Source organism: Sorex fumeus, unplaced genomic scaffold (assembly GCF_029834395.1).
Source record: "Sorex fumeus unplaced genomic scaffold, SorFum_2.1 ptg000008l, whole genome shotgun sequence".
Classification (NCBI taxonomy): Eukaryota; Metazoa; Chordata; class Mammalia; order Eulipotyphla; family Soricidae; genus Sorex; species Sorex fumeus.
In genome coordinates, this window is record NW_026606065.1 from 77662490 (window position 1) to 77682782 (window position 20293).

The following is a 20293-nucleotide window of genomic DNA, read 5'->3' on the forward strand; positions in this document are numbered from 1 at the left end:
TGGTCCCCCAAGCAACGCCAGAAGTGATTCCTGAGCACAGAGTAAGGAGTAATCCTTGAGCATCACCACGAATGCCATACCCCTCAAAATAAATAAATAAATAAATGAACATTTGCTATGAGCTCACAAAAGGAAGGGCTTGATACTTGTGAAATGTGGAGACCAGAATGCCAGGAAGCCTGGCTGAAGAGGGAAGATGCTTCCATCCTATTCCCCAGCAGCAACCTCTAAAGGTGGCACCTTCACTTCTCACTTCTGCTCTGCCCTCAAGAAGTGGAGGGAGCACCGGAACTCAGCAACAGAGTCCAAGATGTTTACCCCACGATGGTATCCTGGTCTTTGGGACTCATTTCCATTCCATATGTACCTGCTTGACCATTGTTTTCACCTCTTAAAATTGGGAGAGCAAGCAGCTAAAGTGCCAGGGCCCCCCACTCCCCTCAAAGAATTGCATGCACAAAAGTTTGCAGGCTCAAAAGTTGTCTGCTGGACCCTTTCACCCAGCCCCTGAGTGAGGTTTCAGGCTTGCTCTCCCTCCCTCTCTCTACTTTCCCTAGCCCATCGAAGAGGGGGTGGCAGGTGCTCTTAAATGAGCAGCCCTGGGGGCCAGAGAGACAAAACAGTGGGGAAGACATTTCCCTTGCACACCACTGTCCCAGGCTTGATACTTCGAAGGTCATATGGTTCCCTCAGCCCTTCCGGGAGTGATCCTTGAGCACCGCTGGGTATGGCCCCAAAACAAAACAAAAAACTGACCTTAACTGTTGTCCACTCAACATCTTTCTTAAGCAGAGACATTCCCTACTTTCCCCCATTGCATATACAAGCAGCTCCCCTATCCTGTGGCTCTACCTTCTGGAATTCTTCCAGGGCAGTACAGACCAGTGAACAGGGAGTGACCAGGTCCCACAGGCTGGGACAGGAGGCCCCTTGTCATAAGTCTATCTGCTCAGAGTCTCACTACACCCTCCTGACTCCCATCATGCTTAGACTTGATAATGGGTGTAGGTCTTGCTCTTGGTCCCCTGATGCCCAGAAAAACCCAGCTACCAAACCAACAGAACAGGCGACTGCTGAGCCCAAGCTTTGCGGTTCATCCAGTATTAAAGAGTATCTCTCCCTGCCCACCCACCAATATTCCGTAGGCCTCACTTCATGGAAGGGAAAGGGGGAATGTGAGGCCACAGGGCCCCATTAAGGCAGCCAGCTTCCTGTGAGAGGTGTGGCGGGCCAGTGTGCTTCATCTTCATCAAACTTCCTAGGATCCACTGGTCTCCTGGGCCTATGTGCTCATCTACTAATCAGTTTTCTATTAGTTTTCAAAATCAGTGAAGGATGGTACAACCAGAAACTTTTTTAAAAATTGAACTGGAGAATAAAATTAGAAAATCTGACACAAGGGTGAAGACTAAGTGCGGGCCCGTGAAACACAGTTGGTTTATGACAGTTGTTTATGACAGTTCTGTCACCTTTACATCACAGCCCGACCCACCACTGCTTAGAGAAAAGGGTGGGGAGGGCTGCAGCCCTTCACAACCTTGGCCTGCGAGGGTCCTTCTCCCCTTCTGCTCACCACCACATTGGCCCATTTTCTCTGCAAGGAAAATTGGAAGGAAATGCCAGGTGCACAGGGATATTTGATGAACTCTGTTCAAGTGCAACATATGTTGTATTTTAGCATGTTGGAAGAATTCTAGATTCAGTATTTAAATGAGGTCATCTGCTGGTCTCTAGGGTCCATCTCTGCACAGCTCATAGAGGAGGCTTTTTGTGGACCACAGGTATCACCCATTGACTTAACAGCCAAGCCAGGATACTTTTGGATAAGCATGAAAGGAGGGAACTATTAATAATCCCCCCACCCCACCCCAGGACGGCAAACATAAACTGAGACTGTCCTGGGCAAATCAAGACATATGGTCAATCCAGCTAACAGCCAACACCCAAACTCTCACCTCAAGCCAAGAGTTACAAGGTTATGCTGGCAATTTTTGCACTTTTAGTTTTGAACACTTCTTGTTCAGAACAAAAAGCAAACTCTGGGCTGGAGCGATAGCACAGCGGGTAGGGTATTTGCCTTCCATGCGGCTGACCCGGGTTCGATTCCCAACATCCCATATGGTCCCCTGAGCACTGCTAGGAGTAATTCCTGAGTGCAGAGCCAGGAGTAACCCCTGTGCATCGACAGGTGTGAGCCAAAAAGTCAAAAATAAATAAATTTTTAAAAATAATGAAAAGCAACCTCTGCTAAGACAAAACTAAAAATTCAATAAAAATGATACTAGTGCTTGATCTGCCTTGGTACATGTGTAAGAAAATCTTCTGGAGTGAAAACAAATGTCATCGACCCTACCAGTGTCCTGGGATGATTGTGGGGTTGAGGTGGAGAGTGGGGTCTTAAAGTAAGCACAGTTTAATGGCGAGGGCATGTTTCTTTCTGAGATGTGGAGGGTTTCAGTCTTGAATATTCAAAGTGTTGTCTGTCAAAGCAGAGGCATAAGCCTAGTGCCTGACTTCTTAAACGTCTCCAAATCACAAACCTATTCTCAAGACTTCTATTGTATCATCCTTTGACAGATATAAAATTTAAATTCTGCACCAGGGACACAATGAGATGTGTTCAGTGCTGCATGGAGCAGAAAGAAGAAAGTTCTGAAAGAAGACAAGCTCCAATGTCTATTTTGAAAACTGGCCATAGAATCTTACAACATCCCATATCTTCTTGGTAAGAGACAGGTGGAGACAGGGCACCAATAAGAGAAGAGAAGTTTCTGTGAAGAAGAAAAAGCCAGGAAGAGATAAGCACAAATCCAAAAATTGCTACAAGTATTCGAAGGCATTTTAAAATCCTTGCAATATGTTTAATGTTTTTTCAGTCTCGCCATAAGGTTAGGATAGACTCATAACAAACTTATGTAGAACTCGCCATGTGCTTACAGTTTTTCAGGCACTTAATGGGTACCAGTTTGTTTAATCATCCTCCAGTGCCCCTCAGCTAAGTGCTGTCGTTTTTGTCTCCTCAGGAGGAAACTGAAATTCTGAGGGCTTGAGCAATGCAACAAAGATCACACAGCTCGAAAACAAACGGAAGTTGGAATTCAAACCCTGATCTGGTCTCATGTGTGAGAGTCTTGTGGGTTTGTGAATGTAAGCGTATGTGTGCATATGTGAGTGTGCATGAGTCTATATGTGTGTATGTGAGTATATGTGAGTGTGTGGATATGTGTGATCATGTGTTCATACATGTATGTGTTTGTGAGTACACAGGTGTATGAATGTATGTATGTGTGTGTATATACTCTTCACTACTGCCATGCTCTAGGTCTCTTTACTAAGAGATGGGGTATTTTGGTTTTTGGGCCATATCTGACAATGCTCAGGGGAGACTCCTGTCTCTACACTCAGGAATCACTTCTGGTGGTGCTCAGGAGACCACATGGGATGCTGGGGATTGAGCCTGGGTCAGCTGCATGCAAGACAAGCATCCAGCTGCTGTACTATCACTCCACTCCTGAGATGATTTTTGTTTTCTTTTATTCGATTCCTCCTCCCCTCTCAGAGAGCCCCGCCAGCTACTGAGAGTATTCAATATGCCAAAAACAGTAACAACAAGTGTCACAATTTGTTGTGAGATGTTACTGGTGCCCGCTTGATCAAATCGATGAACAACGGGAGGACAGTGTTATTTATTGGGATATTTACTGTGATAAATCCAAGAGGAAGAATATTGCTTGGACCGCGATACATGCCCAGGATGTGAACAAATGCATCAGCCCACAGGGGAAGAGCTTCAAAGTGAGCACACAGTTTCAGTGAGATGGAAGCTGGAGAAGGCAGAGTGCAATTGCAGAAAGGCTGGGACCAAAAGTCAGGTCACTGGACTGCTGACCTGGCTTCTGCTCACACTCTGTTCTCTGCACCTTGGTTTTCTCATCTTGTCCTCCCACGTTACAGTTCTATTGTGGGAAGCAAATGACATGATGTAGGTGACATTACTTTGGAAAAAGCTATAAAATGCTATACAAATTATATATGTATATGATTATAGATGTTCACAATTATATATGTGATCATTGTTGGCAATCACATCATCATATAATTATAATTACTGCTCAGAGCAGGTGGGGACTGCACAGACAAAACGTTGCTTCATGTTCAGACCCACCTCTAGCATAGTGCATTCCCACAGCAAGAGGACCCCGCAGGGGGAGGCTGGATGAGGTGACACCGTCTACCCCACTGGTGCGGGGAGAAGTCAGAGCTCAGATCCTACTGCCAGTGCCATGTTTGTGCAGATTGTTATTATTATTTATGGTAATTCCTGAAGGTGGAGTCCAAAATGAAGCGTCTAATGAAGCTGATTTGTGGGGTCCTTGAGGACTGCCTGCCTCCTAGTTTCTCTCTGATCACTTGTTGGTTATCCTCAACTCTCCCAGCCACTGACTCCTGAAGAAAGTGAAAGCAGGACATGCAATCGATTCACAGAGCCCTGGAGGTTCCAAAGAGGTGGGGAAACTGGGAGTTTTGGGGGGGAAAGAGGAGAAGAAGGAAGAACAGAGAGGAAGGGGGAAGGAATGGAGGAAGGGAGGGAGGGAGGGAGGGAGGGAGGGAGGGAGGAGGGAGAGGGGAGGGAGGGAGGGAGGGAGGAAGGAAGGAAGGAAGGAAGGAAGGAAGGAAGGAAGGAAGGAAGGAAGGAAGGAAGGAAGGAAGGGTGGGCATTTGGTGCCAGTTTTGATTCTCTTTGTAATCATGAATCAGCAACGTGTTGCACCTGTCCATGTCGCAGATATCTCCCCACTCGATCTTCCCTCTCAGAACCACAGCACAGAAGGAATGTTTTTAGGAGGGATAGTATTAGTTTATCCCATGCCAAGACCTGTATTATTTCTTCAGGAGAAAAGGTCTTGTTTTGCCCTGTCCTTTATTTGACTCTTGCCATTTGGGTCAGCTTTTTCCCACTGGGACAGTTGGGGTTGGTGGGGATGGGAAAGCATGAACTAAAGATATATTTCTAGTAAAAAAAAAAAAAGGGTGTGAAGCAGAATTCCAGGGAGCAAATTTTGATGGGATATTAAAGGTGTTACTATTAGATTGTGATTGAATGTGGCAAGAGAGGGAGGGGGAGGGGGGATGTGCAGAGGAAGGAGGAGAGAGGGGGAGGAAGAAGGAGAAGGAGGGGGAGGTGGGAGAAAGAGGAAAAGGAAGAAGAGGAGGAGGAGGAGGAAGAGAAGGAGAAAGAGGAGAAGAAGATGGAGGAGGAGGAGGAAGAGGAGGAGGGGAGGAGAAGGAGAAGGAGAAGACAGAGGAGGAGGAAGAGGAGGAGGGGAGGAGGAGAAGGAGAAGGAGGAAAAGGAAAAGGAGAAGGAGAAGAAGAAAAGAAGAGGAAGAAGGAAGAGGAGGGCGGGGAGAAGATAAGCCCTTGCCGTGGAAGAGAGAGAGAAGAGAGAAAAGAGAGAAAGAGAAAGAGAGAAGAGAGAGAAAGAGAGAGTGAGCGAGCATGATCCTACTTCTCTTTGGGGAGCACCTTGACTCCAACTTTGAAGGGTGTCTGGTGCTGCTGCTGTGCCTCTCTCTCTCTCTCTCTCTCTCTCTCTTCTTTCTCTCTCTCCTCCCTTCGTCTTTGTCCCTTTCTCTCTTCCTCTCTCTCTTTCACCCTCCCCTCCTTTTCTTTCTCTCCATCTCCTTCCCCCCTCTCCTCCTTCAATTTGGTGCCTGCCCGTCCTTGGTGCTCTCACCCCTGCTCTTCCTACCCTGCCCTGCCCTGCTCCTGTCCCTGCGGTGCCCCAGCCTCCTCTCCTGCCTGACTCTGACTCCAGGCTCTTCTCTGGTGCGGAGTGAAGTGTGAGCAGCAGTGCAATGTCGGTTCTCCCCGCTGCCCAGATCTCTCTGCCAGAGCGAAGTCCTGGAGGCTTCCTGGATTTTCCAGAATTGTCCTTCTGTGCTGTTGGGGGCCTGTGAACCATCCGAAGAGAAGCTGCCTTCAAGTCCGCGGGCAGGGGTTGGCAGCGGCTCTCAGAGTCTAAGGGGACCAGACCCATCCCTCCAGGAGCCCTGCCCCGGGCTGCCCCTGCAGTCCCGCACACGTGGGGAGCAGCCCTTCCTGCCAGAGGTGGAGGAATGGAGGGTGGCTTCTGGCAAGGGAGGGACGCGGTGGCTGCCAGGCGCACTTTCCGCACATTCCGGGCCCAGTCTGCTCTGCTGGGGCACTTAAGGGAATGCAGAAAATTACTTTCCCTGACACAAAGAAGGCTGTGTTATTTAAATTTAAAATGACAACGGGGGAGGAAGAGGAACACAGGCAGCTTTATGGAGAACAACCAGACCAGGGAACAGAGCCCAGATTCCACCTTCTGAGACATCACTGGGGCTTCAGGGGCGGTTCCTCCCCCAACCCCAAACCACCCCCTACCCCACACCTCGGTCTTCCGCTGTGACTGTACCGGTAAGAGTCAGCACAGAGGATGCCAGGATCCTCAGGACATCTTTAGGATGCCAGGACGGTGCTTCTCAGGCCACTGAACTCCAGACTCTCTGTGGAAGCATCACTTCTTCTTTGTTCCTTCTCTCTGTGTCTCTCTCTCTCCCTCTCTCTCACCTTCTCTCTCTCCCTCTTTTTCTCCCTCTCTCTCCTTCCCTCTCTCCCTCTTGCTCTCTCCCTCTCTCCCTCTCTCTCTCCCTCAATCTCTCCCTCCCTCTGTCCCTCTCTGTCCCTCTCTCTCCCTCTCTCTCTTCCTCTCTCTCTCTCTCTCTCTCTCTCTGACACACACACACACACACACACACACACACACACACTCCTCACTTCTCTCAGTGTCTCCCCTGGTCTAGTTTACGTTTTGGCTGCCGCAGACCGCCTGGAACAGCTTCTCTCTTGCTGAGGTGCCCCCTCAGAGAGCAGCTAGGTCTGGAGTTGCCCTGAGGGGACTCAGCACAGAGACAACCCAACGTTAATGAAAGCTCCAGAGGAAGGAAAGCCTGTTCCTTGCAGTGGGGGGAGGGGGGCTCTGCTGAGGCTGCCCAGCTCCAGGGGGCCTCTGTCCAAGCACGTTTGGAGGTCAGCCTCTCTCTTGTCCTCCACTTTGCTAGACTTTTTGGGGTGAGGGTAGAGAGAAAACAAAGACATTTTCCCCTCAGGACATGTGCTGTGGGGCTCGGGTGCTGACTCGGGCTGGAAAGTCTCCTGGATTGGGCCTGGCTAGCTTCTAGCTGCATCTGTCACTCCCCTGGCAGGGAAAATGGATTCTAGTGTTCCCACAAGGGGTGAAATATGGCTATCATTTATCACCATAGCATGGTAGAGGTTTATGAGGCTAGTGGCCTCCCTTTAGACAAAACCAGCCCAATCTATCCACAAGCATGTGGAAGAGATGAGAGCGCCATCCCTAGTTCCCAGTATCTCTCTGTGATGTACAGACTCGGCCTGACAGAAATGCTGATGGCAGGCACCCTGGTGCACCTGGAATTTACAGCTGAGAGGGGATCAGGGCTGCAAACACAGGGACAGCAGACCAGGAGGCAGAGCTGCCACAGGGTCACGTGTAAAGAGCCGCAGACCAAGTCAAGAGAAAACGGATCTCAAATTGTTGACCCAGCCCAGAAGAAATGAAGGAGGGGGCTGGGAGAGATAGTTGCATGCCCACATTCTTAGCAACAGCAGCCAAGGAGGGCTGGAAGCACCCCAAATGTCCTTCAACAGGAAAGTGGAAAACCAAACTGTGGTATAGACCTATAATGGAGTCGCAGACAGCCTTCCAAGGGAAGGATATTCTCACACAGGTCATGGCACCGATGACCCTCGAGAAGCTTGGATACACGACAAACTCACCACAGGATGGGTGCTGTGTGCTTCTACTTACATGAATCAGATGACCCCGGGTGGCCCAGCTCACCCAGAGTTTCATGGTGGTGGGTCTGGAACAATAGCACAGTGGGTAGGGTATTTCCCTTGCACGCGGCCGACCTGGGTTCAATTCCCAGCATCCCATATAGTCCCCTGAGCACTGCCAGGAGTAATTCCTGAGCCAGGAGTAACCCCTGTGCAATGCCGGGTGTGACCCAAAAAGCAAAAAAACAAAAACAAAAACAAAAAAACAAAAAACAGTTTCATGGTGGCAGCCTGTGGCTGGAGGGAAGGTGACAAGAATTATTAGAGTTTCAGCTCTGCAAGATGAAAGCTTTAGAGATGGTGATCGTGGCAGCAGAGCCACCACTAAATGCCACAAAAGCATTTACATATGGGGAAGATGGTTCATTTCATTTGTATATATTTTACCACAGAAGTAATATAAAATACTTGTTGAGTCTACGTGTCCAAAATGTGGCTCAAGTTTGACAGAGACGGGGGTGGGGAGGGCTGTGGCTCAGCTTGTCGGGGGCAGACGAGTCTTCTTGGGTCTCCATGCCTTTCTGCATGTGTTCACTGAAGGCCTGTTCCCACGTGCACACTCCTTACCTGTCTGCTCTCTGCACAGTGCTTCCTGCCGCTTCCTCTGCTGCTCCCCGCCTGCACATCTGTGCCTTTTCTGATGTCGCTGCAAGAACGCAAGCTTCCCCAAGACAGCGATGCTGTTTTGTTCTCCATTATCCCCCCAGAGCCTGTCAGGTCCTAGGCATTTACAGGAATTGGAGGAAGAACGCAGGTTCTCTGGCCGGCTCACCCCAGCTCCTCCATTTGCAACCCCAGCTGGCAGCAGGTTCACTGCTCAACATTGTCTTTCTGCATTTACCTCTCCCAAGAACCTGGCCAGGAGGGGACAGCCACTGGAAGAAGGGTTTTGAGGATTTCGTTCAGCGTCCCAGCTAAATAATATCTATTACCATCTCCTACCCAACCAACTTGGCTTTACACTTTCAAAACCAGGAGTATGACAGATGGCGGATTTGGAGGGGAGAGTCGATTTTAGAGAACATAGAATTCGACTTTAAAAATAGAATCATGTTTCTTTATATCCTGATTATGAGAGAGATCATTCTGTGTCAAAGAATCATAGCGGGGGGAAGGGGGGTTGTGGGGGACAACATATGCCCAGAGGCGATAGAAATGAAGAACAGGAGAACTGGTCTTCAGTAGAGAGCTTGCCACTGAGGGGAAGGGGAAGGGGGAGGGGAAGAGAGGGGGAATATTGTGGCATATAGAGGGAAATTGTCACCTGGGAGCAGGAGGGGATGCTGGTAGGTGGTGAAGTGGCATGCATGACACTCTATCAGTAGCAGGATTGTAAACTATAGTGTCTAAAGGAGGAGGTGCTGGCTGGAGCAATAGCACAGCAGGTAGGGCATTTGCCTTGCACGCAGCTGACCTGGGTTCGATTCCCAGCATCCCATATGGTCCCTTGAGCACTGCCAGGAGTAATTCCTGAGTACAAAGCCAGGAGTAACCCCTGTGCATCGCTGGGTGTGACCCCCCAAAAAAAAACAAAACCAAAACCAACAAACAAAAATAATAAGGGAGGAGGTGCCTGACAGAGAGACAGGATGGGGTGGGGTGGGGTGGGAGGGAAACTAGACACTGGTGGAAGGAGTGGACACTGGTGGCAGGATTGGTGTTGGAACATAGTATGTCTGAAACTCAATCATGAATTACTTTTGTGAATCATAGTGTCTCAGTAAAAAATAACAAATAAAAGTAATGGAATTATGCAATTTTTGAGGTGGAGAGGATAACTGTGTCTGACACAATCTCCAACATGGGGGGCAGGGGCATCACCTGAATGATACCCATCCCTGGTGACATGGACAGATCTCTGTGGTCCTCTCACATCTGCTCCATAGAAAGCCAGGACATAGGAAAGGCCTTTGCAGAGGAGAAGAAGGGTTTCATGGGGTCGGGAGGACCCAGAGCAGAGATACAGGGCACGAAGGCAGACACCCAAGATGAGATGATCTTTCCTCTCAGGCTCCCCGGGGCGCTTGGCCTCTGGTCTCCAGTGTTCTTATGAACCAAATGCTCCCAATTGCTCCTGTACATCAATGTATTTGTTGAGAGGGGAAGGGCCACATTCTGTGCTGCTGGGCAAAAATGAGGCCACATACAGTGCCAATAATTGGACAGTTTCACTCTAGCCCTTTGAGCCATTTTCCTGGACTCAACAGTATGTTATAAAGCTTTAATTCACCCCTTTGTCTACACAAAGTCAAACCTAAAAAGGCCAATTTGGAGTAAGAATTCTATGAAAAACTTAAGGCAAATGGCAATTTGATTTTTCAGGGCAATCTAGTCAACTCCCATGAAAAGTATCTCTGTGACATTACTACTATTCTCTTATGCTATTACTTCATCTGTTTGAATAAGAGAGTCTCTAGGATGGCTAAGGAGGTTGTGAGGCCAGCGCCTCTAAAACTCTGGGTACAACCATTTTGCAGGTCATGAAATCAGTGTAGAGGAACATGATCCACACTCCAACTTGCAATAGAGCTGAACTAAAGAAAATAGATCATGTGTGATGTGTTGTAAAGGGAAGAGAAACCGCTCCTTCCATGGTACAGAAGAAGGTCTGTATCTGTTGTAATAACAAACTTTAGTTCTTATTATGAGTCCTATCCATACCCCCGCCCAAAAGGTGAAAGCTACTCCCCTGGTCCATTTTCCATATTGAGTTCAACACTCCTCTCTCCAGCCAATGCTCAATCATTCCCTAATTCTTGAGTTAATTAAATGCCCATGGTCAGGAGGGCATATGCTGAGTTCTAGGGAAACAAAGATGAATGGAAGCCTGTGTTAGGCAGGTTGCTGGCAGGAACCAGGTGGCACCATCTAAGTGGGTAACAGGAGGAGGGTTTCATAAAGGCACCCTTTATCTTCTGTGTGCAGGGTATAGGGAAACCTAAAGAGATGGCCAAGTGCAGAACCTGAAGCTGTGGTTCAGCAGGGCACAGAAAAGTAGAGTTAAATATATAGCTCAGCCTGTCTCTCTCCCACCCACTGCCTGGCTCATTAGCCCAGTGACCCAATGATGCAGTTCATGTAGGCCAGCAGGCTACAGAGACAGGGCTGCGAGTTACTGCATCTCGGAAGAAGGGCTTGACTCTAGTTGACCCCTTTGTTCATATGAAGTCTCAGGGTTAGACTAAGGAAGGCTGGAAAGACAGAAGACAGAGCACATAGGTCTAGCAACCTCCCCTTTGGGAACCACCTTCCCAGCTTTCCTCCTTGCAGAGGGTCCTGAGTGGAGTGTCCCATCTCTCTTTGCTGTAGGGACCAATCATAGTGAGCCTCTATTCCCTGGCCACAGTGATTGACACAGGTCCTCAGGTCTTCCCTGAAAAGTGTGCATGATTTTAGGTGTCTGGGAGAACCTGAAGTTGAAATTATTGACTCTCCTCCCTCAGGTTTGTGTAAATAATCAAGTTGCGGGAGCAAAACTGAGGCAGAGCAGAGGCCATCTTCTTATGCTCCTTTTGTTTAAGTTGACAGAAGACAAATTCCCACCCTAGTATAGTCTTGAGGTCATATTATATATATACATCTATCTATCTATCTATCTATCTATCTATCTATCTATCTATCTATAATACGTACATATATACATAATGTATATATACACATACATATATATTAATTGAATCACCATGAGGTTGTATTTCTTTATATATATAAATTATTTTTTAAATTGAATCACCACGAGATACACAATTACAAGGTCGTTCATGATTTGGTTTTAATCATACAATGTTCCAATACCCATCTCTCTACCAGTGTACATTTCCCACCACCGATGTCCCCAGCTTCCCTCCCGCCACCCTCCCTACTTGCACAGTTCCACTCCCCTCTCCACTTTTCTTCTTTCTCTTTCTTTGAGGTTGTATTTCTGCCCTAGGTCCTAGGCTGAGGAAACCTTGTGTACAAACATAAGGCAGTAAATGCTTGAGATATTGCAGAAACTACTAGGTTTATGGCTCCAGTGCTGGTGAGGAAGGGGTGCAGAATAAGGCTCTATTTCTGGGCTCTGTCAGAGGGCAAGTGATTGAGGATTAGTTACAGATTTTAAGCAGGAAGTGACTTTGTAAAGAGATTTTAAACAGATGTGCCTTCTAGAAAGGTCATCTAGAAATCCATGCTCAGGGCCTAACAGAGAGCACAGGGCTCAAACGGACTCTGGAGATGCAAGATACAGGGCTGGGATACAAGGGTACTGAGTGGGCAAAAGTTAGTGCCAATGGTTTGAGTAAGAAAAATAAATGATGGCAAAATGACCTCTTCCTATTTTTTCCTATCTCCTTAGAGGGCCTCCCCCCACCCCCACCCACTCACTGTTTCCTGAATGTGATTTACCCATCTCACTGAGAAGACATGGAAGCCAGCAAGGAACAGAATCATCAAGAGGTAGCCTGACGAAAGGAGAAGAGGACCGCACTTCTGTGAATGCAGTCCATCCATTGGTCCTATGAATCCTCTCGAAAATTATTTCACAATGATGACTCACATGGAATACATTATTGTCTAACTGAAGTCCTTTTTCACATAGGCGCTGACTCATTTTTTATGGGGTAGTGAGTATTTTTACAAGTGGGTAATTATTTTTGCCCACCAGAAATGCAATGCTCTAACATTAAGCTTGGCAAGTTTTCCCTTTATCTGAGATCTCTACATCTCCCATCTGAGTCCAATTTAAGTCAAGTGTGACATGAAGATTCTGTGGGAGATGCAAGAAAAGGCCAGTCTATTTTCTTTTTATCCTTTCTTTGTTGGTGGGGGGTGGTGGTGGAAGATCACCCCTCTGGTGTTTAGGACTTACTCCTTGCTCTACACTCAGGGATCAATCCTGGAGATGCTCGAGGGATCATATGGGGTGCTGAGGATGGACCTGGGTTGCCTCATGCAAGGCAAACACCCTACCCACTCTACTATTGTTCTGGCCCAAACACACTATTTTCAAGTAGCTTAAAATCCAGTGATTGAGTTATAGATATATGCAGATGTATTGTTTGTACATGTCGTGATGCCAAGGTCTTTAGATCAATCTCTAGTTGTGAAATGGCAGTATGGACTGTTTACTATGATTTTCACATTTCCAGAGTATTTACCATGACATTCACCTTAGGATTTTCATGGCTCAGCAATTCTGAAGTTTTCACCATGCGAATGTCTACTGCCTGTCTGCTGCTATCCTGAGTTATTGCCCTTTCACCTCTGTCATCTTTGCCCCATAATAAATATGTTCCCTGGATCGATGAGTTTCTACCATCCTCTCCTTTCTCTACTCTGCACTGGTGTTATGTTATTTCCAAAATCTCACTCATTTCTACCGGTCTGCCTTGCAGGCAGCGCTTACAGAAAGCTGACTTCCTCTCCAAGAAGCCCTTCATTCTTTTTTTTTGGTTTGTTTGTTTTATTAGTGAAACACCATGAGGTACAGTTGTAGACTTACAAGTTGTTGTGCTCGGGTTTTAGTTATACAATGATCAAGTACCCATCCCACCACCAGTGCCCATTCTCCACCCCCACCAATCCCAGTATCCCTCCCACCCCCCCATCCCCCATCCCACCCTGCCTCTGTGGCAGGGAGGCCCTTCATTCTTTTAATGTCAGTTCTCTTAAACTCGCTCTTTCAAGTAAACTCCCATATCACTTCTCATGACCCAAGATTTTCTTCCAGGCCAGAACCCCCATGCCATCAGCACCTTGCATTTCTCCCAAATTACCCCGTCTATTCCAACTTGAATCCCACCCACCAGGAACCCTGTCACTGCAGAGTACCCCCTCTTCTGGAAGTCTGTGGGGGAACCACAGGCCTCAGGACAGGAAATTGCAAAAGTGTGAGTTCTCCCACTCCACCCTATATCATGAGCTTCCATAGCGCTTTGAGAATGATGTGGCCCAGAAAAGGTGCCCGGGAGCTGGAGAGAAGAGAGACTCCACCAGAATGGGCCTGGAGACTGGAGGTAAGAGTGGTTGGTGGGGGTGGGGAGTGGAATGAACAGAGCTTCCCAGAAGCGATCCCATCCGAGAGATGTCATGTGAACTCATTTACTCTCTGATTAGCCCTCAAGTGAGATCTCTGTCTTCCCCATTTTATAGAGGAGGAAGCTGAAGCTTAAAGAGAGCCAGAGACTGGTCCAGGGTCTGGGCATCATCTGAAGTGTATTGCATCTCTAATTCCACTGACAAGATTCACAGACTTGACAGTGGCCAAGCCTGAGATTGCTGAGCTGGAGACCCCAGTCTGGACCCTGAGTGTCAGAGCGTCCTATTGGGGCTGCGGGCTCCTCCAGCCATTCTGACCCCTCCCTCTACGGCCCTCTCCTCACTTGGTCTGCACTCACCCAGGACATTGCCCTTACCCTGCTCTCCACACAGACTTGCCTGTGAGGAATAGGGACGCCTTCCAAGCCCAGCAAGGGAAGGACTAAACCCCACCAAAGAGGAGTGTCTTTCCAGCCTGACTTTGAGGACTCTGGGACGGACAAGGCAGAGTGATGACTCCGACCTACCAACTCCTTTTACAGTAAGGAACTCACTTCCGCTCAGAGACAGAGGGCAAGGGTCAATTGTGGCTCCAGTTTCCCTTACAGAACATTCTATGTGGCATGAACAGGGTCCATTTGTTCATGGTTTTATTGGGGTTGCTCATCACATAAGGTTTCTGGATACATTTAGGAGGGGGTTTCTCTTTCAAGGGTTTTAACCATAGCCCCAAGAATGTTCCAGCAACTCCTGCCTCAGCTACTCAGAAACAGAAATCTGTTCAGGGGTATATACAGCTCTCTCCGAGCCAACTCAGCTAGTCATAAAGTTTCAGCCACCACTTGAGGACCACTTGAGATGCAGAGAGATTAAAGAGCAGTAGCTAACTGTTCTTTTCAATCTGGTTAAGGGGGGGGGGGGGGTCCATGGGGAGCATATGTGAACATGTGAAGCACATGAACATGTGCTTCATGCTGTGGGCTGCTTCAACCACTCCACCAGCTAGGAAGGTAAAACTCTAACTCTGCTCCTTTCCAACCTTTTGCATCTAGGAAAACAAAATGAAACCCAATAGGGAACTAGTTCTAGTTGTTTTCCTAAGGATCTGAATCAAGAAATGTAAAAGCAGGGTACCAATGAAGCAGCAACATTTTATATCTTGGATATCTAGAGTCTGGCTTTGGTGAACGCCTCAAATGCCTCCCTGAGTCTGAGCTATCAGAGTGAAGCGTTGCCATCCACAGTGGTAGACTGAGGCATGCTGGAGATGCAGGCCAGCTCTGCAGGACACAGTACCCTGCATTGGTTGGCTAGTGTTAGGGGGAATATAGATATGAATGAGCAGAACATGGCAGCCCGTTTCAGAAGGGAAGTCACTAATGAACCTTCTGCCCCATTACCTCCCATCAACACGGTGTAGAAATAGAACTCACACAATAGTATTAGGTAAAGGTAAGGTAAAGGCCCTCCCGTTGATCGTCGATTTGCTCGAGCGGGCCCAGTAACGTCTCCATTGGAGACTTTGTTGTTACTGTGTTTGGCATATCGAATACTCTCGGTAGCTTGCTGGGCTCTCTGAGAGGGGCGGAGGAATCGAACTCGGGTAGGCCATGTTGGCCGCTTGTAAGGCGAACACCCTACTCGCTGTGCTATCGCTCCAGCCACAATAGTATTAGCACACACAAATACACCCAGAGCTAGTTTTGACCAGCAGGATTGAGACAATCACAGACCATCATTTCTGAACTTAGCTGCCCCTTACAAGTGGTGCTTCACAAAATGTCACACACCCATTCAGCACATCAATTGCCACAGCACAGAAAGCAGCAGACAGCTGTGTGAGAAAGTTCTTTTCTCCTATATTCTTTCACAGATTCTTCAAAATCAACCTCAAAGATTGGCTCTGGAACTCCCCCGAACCCCCCCCCCCTCACCTGCACTGCCACGATGGGAAGCATTCTAATCCTCACCTACTCCTGGTTCCCATCCTGACCCGGTGCTTTGTAACATGACCTCAGGTGGTGCATGCGGTGGTGTGCCAGTCAAAGCAGAGGTCTCAAAAACCCTCTGCCTGAGACACACTAAAAAGTTTCTCTTGTTTTCTCACACAGCAGGTCTGAGTAGTTCCGGGGCGGGGGAATAGCCCCGGGGAAGAGGCGTCCTGCCCTCCGTCGTTGTTCAAGCCCAGGCAGTGGTTGTGCTGTCCTCAGCATGAGGGGTTCAAAGGGATGGAGTCTCCAACCAGTTTGCTGAAAAGATAAGGGTAGGTTGCTCCAGGGAAGTTTTATGAATCAGACTTGGAACCGAGCAGATAGCACTGCTTCCCATCCCCCACCCCACCCCCTTTCTTCCTTTTGGCTAGGATTCCATCAAAGGATGTACCCAGCAACAAAGGAACCTAGGTGACACAGTCCATGTGCCCAGAGAAAGATGTTAGGTTCCAAATACACATTTTATCTTCTTTCTCTCACCAAATTCACTCTCTTCCCAGAGGCAGCTGCCCAAAGTGCCACCCAGCTTCGGCCGCCTTCCGAGTGCCCAGGAAGGACCTCGAGAGGTACACACGCTGGGTATGTGGTTCCCACAAGTCTGGAACTAAAACTTTTCTTCCTCTCTGCCAATAGTGTACAATGTGGGTGATGGGAAACACAGGGGAAGGCAGTGGAACCTATGGTTGGCACTAGTCCTCAGCGATTCTAAAACTTGCTCATCAGGCCTAAGGCGGCCCTGGAGAAAAGCTCCTTGATTTAGACTCCGATTTGGCTCCGGTGGAAGAAACCCCGGCATTGGAGCCCAGAGCTGCTGGCTCCTGGCTCTGGGTCGTTTGGCCCTCCATGACCTTGAATGAAGTAGGCGCAGGGGAGAAGGTTCTCCGGCACAGCTGCACATCTTAGAAGTCTCTGCACCCAGCATCCAGCACTTAGCCATGCAGGGACCCGAGGGTCATTGGAAGTTTCCACAATGTTTGGTTGCAGGTTGTTGTTTGGCTTACTCTGAACAGGTGTTCTCTAACCTTCTGAGACCTGAGGATGGCCAGCACCTGTTTGGCCTTATCGATCTACAGGCTGGCATTTCTAACCAAGTGGTAAATCAGTGGTTTTCAACCTCTCCACACCCGTGGACCAGCACTGATTAATGGACCAGTGGTTGACAAATGCTGGTCTGAGAATGATTTTCTTGGCTATTACTTTTCTCAAAAACCTCTATTTCTTCCCTGTTTGTAGCTGATTGGTTCTAAGCTATAGTAGAAAGACACACGATACGTTTTCTGGATGAGATTGCGTTACATTTTAGTACACTGCCTCTCTTACTTGATAGTACCACCCAGAAGGCACCTGAAACCTAAGCTAGCTGTGCCGTTCTGTATCCGTTAATCCATCTTTACTGATGAAGTGACATCCCTGATTTATGTAAAAAGTCTTACAGGCCTTTATTGGCTTACTAGTCTTATTTCCAATGTTTGGAATCCAAATGCAGTGGGCTTTCCCAATACTAGACAGCCCCAAATATCTGCATCTTTTATTTCCTTCCCTCTTCTTCCAAACTCATTCTTTTCTGAGATCACATTTTCTTTCAAGCCTTTGCCAAGCACAGTAATGAGCCACTGCTTCCAAATACTACTCCTTTTAAAAACATATCCACCAGGCTCCTGACGGCCCGCGAAGACATCACAGCTCTCACACACGAGGTCACACGTGGGGCTCCGCCGCTCACGTCTCCATCAGTTTCCTCGCCAACCATGATCAATGCCACCCATTTTAGGGTTCCCGGCAGCAGCATTATCCTTTCTGTGCTCAGCTGGGCACCGAAGCAAGAGAATTCTAAAATGCTGGACAACTCGTACTCACATTCATTGTATCTAGAGATTCCTGGTCAGTGGGGAAGGCGTCACATTCTGGGCGCCAGGTTCTAATGATGCCTCTTTCCTTTACGGGGCCAGTGGAGGGAGAAGGGACACAGCAAACCACTGGAAAGAGTTTTTGTAAGGTCCAACTTGGAAATGGATGCCCAGTCCAGCCTGCAGCCCGTGAACTAAGATGGGCTTCCTGGTCACACCTAACTTCAAGGGAGTGAGAGCTAATTTAGCCACTGTCTTGAAAGAGAGATGTGAAATCTTTGTGTGTGTGTGTGTGTGTGTGTGTGTGTGTGTGTGTGTGTGGTGCAGTTGACAGTGACTAGAAACCACCATTGGGGACTGACTTTAAACTTGGCTGAACAAATGTTTTCCCTGGAAATTTGGGGCATGTGTGATGTAACTTTGCAGCACAGGCAGTTGCTGTCCTTGTCCCTAAAAGAATCTGCTAGAAAACTTAGTGTGTATTTGGGGGAGTGTTATGCCACTGTGACAAAAGTGCTACAGATTTAATGGAGTTCTCAAAAGAACGTCTAGAAACATTTCCCCCAAAGGGTTCAACTAAGGGAGGCAGCAGCTGAAGGATTCATGTGACACCATTTAGGGCCAACAACTCACCAGGGACTGAGGCACTGCCTTTACGTTAAGCAGCTCCTGGGCTGTTCTGGGAGACAGGAGCAGTGGCTTGTTCATGGCTGATTCTGACATGGAGAAGGTACTCAGTGTTTTCTGGATGAATCAGCACTAGAGTTTTCCAGATAACCAGTGTCCACTTAATCTAATGAAAAGTAAGGAGTAGAAACTTGTGGCCCGTGGGCCGAATTAGCACAACAGGTGTTGCTTTTGCTCTGCGATGCCTAAAATTCAGGAATTTTCATTTAGAACCTGGATTTCTGCATCTGGACCCATTAGAAGCTCTGGCAACACAGTGCCTGAATTCTTGCACTGGGACACAGATGAGGCGAAGAGGGCAGCTGTCCCATGAGAGGGAACACACGCTTTGCCACTCTCTCCCTCTCATACTCCACTCAAGAGCTCCTCTGTCAACCCAAGAAGGCTTCTGTGTCCGAATCACCTGTTTCAAAGTGCAGGTTAACACTGTCCTATAGCAGCAGTTCTGCACCTTTTAAAATGGCAGTAGCTGAGGATAAAGCCTGAATATTAATCCCAATAACTGGGCAGTTTCCTTCCACAAGGAAATTAATAATTTTTAAGTATGAATTTATACATCTCAGTATATCTCCATATGTAAATATCTTTGCGTTCTCAACAATAAAACTTTAACATCCACCTCTCTTTTAAATGGTAACTCAAAAAGCTATTAGAAAATAAAAATGTCACACCTTTATTCCCCAAATACAAAAATAAACAGGAACAAAAGAATTAACGCCTCAAAAATTGTATTTAATGGCTAACATTCCTTCATATTGCTCTAACCTATCCCTGTGCTTCCTGCTTTACAGCGTTATTTTGACAAAAATCCTACACAGAGACTTATGCCCGCATTTAGGGTGAGAAAAAAAGATCAAATACAACAACCTGTCCAAGTTCACTTTGCAAGTAGCTGGAGGAGGCTCGGATTAAAACCAAATTAATCCGAGCCCAAGTGAAACATGCCAATAAAAACCACCTACCAAAACCCCCAAAGGTAGAAGGGTCATCACGAATAGCAGGGCTAAAGATCGCAGCATCTGTCAGGGCCGGATCTTTGTGCTCTGATTCAACTCCTTACCACAGAGAGAAAACTGCTCTTAGAGGCCCACCCTTCTTCAGAGCTGGTTCCTGCATGGCCAGGCCGGACAGACAGAAATCTCCTCCTTTAGGCCCAATTCCTTCTCCTTCACATACCACCACAGGAAGCTCGCCGCACACTTGCTTCTCCATTGTCAAGCAAAATTATATGAGATGGAGGAAGCTTTATTTTCTTTGCCTCCAGTTCTTTTCTCTGTGACTCTGGTGTCAGAATGGATCTGAAGTTGACATGTGAAAGTTGCCCCTGATAACTTCAACTACTTAAACCTTACAAAAAAAGAAGGGCAGGGTGGGGCTTATTGACTTATTGTAATCATAACTATTAAGCCTTCACACAGTTCTTGTACAAATTCAAACTTGATTCTAGCATTGCATATTCATCCCATCATGAAAAATAAAATTTTGCTTTTAAATTATGCAAGGAAAAAAAAGCACACTGCTGAATTACAAATATTGTCAATACAACAGAAGGCGGACATTCACTGAAACCATATAAGATCCCTTCTGTTTCTTCATGGCTGCTACTGATGATGTCATGGATACCCAGTACTGGCCCAACATTCCATTCACCTTAAATTTCTTCCTGCTCCATCAAACACCAGGGCAATAGAATAATTCATTATATAACGACCCACAGGCCAACAAAGGCTATACCAGTCTGTAAACAAGCAGTAATTTTTAAAATTATGTGAGGATATCCTTACATATAAGTCAACCGCTTAGAAACGTGTAGTAATTACTAAAACGAGGAACATGTATGAAAAGCATTTTTGATTTTAATAATT